Genomic DNA, 1491 nt, shown 5'->3' with positions numbered 1-1491 from the left:
CCTAGCTGTTCCTTTTACGCCGCGAGGACGCGCCTTCCGGGAGGGGGCGTTATGTCATGATCACCGTCTGTTCCTGTCAGTTCCCGGACTACATCTCCCATCATCCTCTCTGCCACTCACCTGCACACACTTAACACTAATCACTAATCACCACACCCAGCTGCAGCTCATTACCAGGACTATAAAAGACTCTTACACACATCACCTCACTGCTAGGTCTTGTTTTCCCTGTGTTGCATTTCCAAGCGTTATATCCTGTCTGCCTGTCCTGTGTTACCGTTCCTGCCTGTTTCCTGTTTGTTGACCCGTTGCTGCCTGTCCTGACCATCGCCTGCACCCTGACTACGATTCTGCCTGTTCCTTGTTGTTCCCGTTTGCTCCCGTTTGACCCTGCCTGTATTACAACGCTCACTGTAAATAAAGCTTTGCATTTGGCCATGTAATAATCCACTAATTATCCAATATTTATTTATTCATTTATTTATTTTTTTATTTACCTGTTTAATATTCCTCTTATGATCCCAATATTTATTTATTTATTTTAGTAGCCATGTAATAATCCACTAATTATCGAATATTTTATTTATTTATTTAAAGTTATATATTTATTTTAGTAGCCATGTAATAAACCATTAATCATTCAATATTTATTTATTTTTTATTTATTTTAGTAGCCATTAACCCACTAATGACCCACTATTTATTTATTTGTTTTTTTATTCATAGTTATTTATTTATTTTAGTAGCCATGTAATAATCCACTAATGAACAGATACTTATTTATTCATTTTTTTTTTTTATTTGGCCGTTTAATGTTCCTCTTATGATCCCATTATTTATTTATTTATTTATTCATCTATTTTATTTTTTTATTTAGCTGTTTAATACTCCACTAATGATCCAATATATTTTTATTTTATGTAAAGTTTATTTTATTCTGACTACATTATTCCTCATCAAGCAGGATTGCATGTGAATGCAATATAATCTCAATATCATCTTGACAGTTTTACATTACAATTAGGCCTGTCGATTTAATGTGTTAATTTATTATAATAAAGCATTAAAGTTTAATTAAGCATTATAAACATGATGATGCCCCTGACCCGTACATAATCAGAAGTGTTCCTGCCGTCAGACAGCACAGAATGAATGAGAAGCCGTTCACACACTCGTCTCTGTAGCTCCAACAGTCCAGCAATAGCAACATCAAGGTCATGGATTCGATTTCCAGGAAATGTGTGATCAAATATATGCTTGAATGTAATGTAGGTCGCTTCGGATATGCATGAATTTAATGGGTCTGAAGAAGACGCTTTGGAAAATTTGACCTGTTTTTGACTCGACATTTTTGTGGCTCAAAATGAATGACAAACTGAACAAAACGGACAGTATATTGGCTTAATGATAATGCAGTGAATCATGGTAAATTATGCCAACATCATTTATGGCCAGACATTATGAATTAAGAGAGAACCAACAAAATATTAA

The 1491-nt window shown here is 34.6% G+C and overlaps 1 long non-coding RNA gene across 1 annotated transcript in view; it reads right to left on the bottom strand.

Annotated features, from left to right (window-relative positions):
* Window positions 1–528: 528 nt before the first annotated feature.
* LOC125272960 overlaps window positions 529–1491 on the bottom strand; it is a 10008-nt gene continuing 9045 nt past the window's right edge. The window contains exon 5 of the long non-coding RNA XR_007185976.1: window positions 529–1491. This exon is cut by the window's right edge and continues 658 nt beyond it. This is a non-coding gene — a long non-coding RNA (uncharacterized LOC125272960).

This window comes from Megalobrama amblycephala, linkage group LG7 (assembly GCF_018812025.1).
Source record: "Megalobrama amblycephala isolate DHTTF-2021 linkage group LG7, ASM1881202v1, whole genome shotgun sequence".
NCBI classification, from domain to species: Eukaryota; Metazoa; Chordata; class Actinopteri; order Cypriniformes; family Xenocyprididae; genus Megalobrama; species Megalobrama amblycephala.
The sequence above is the reverse complement of the archived record's forward strand: the minus strand, read 5'-3'. Positions and strand labels throughout refer to the sequence as shown.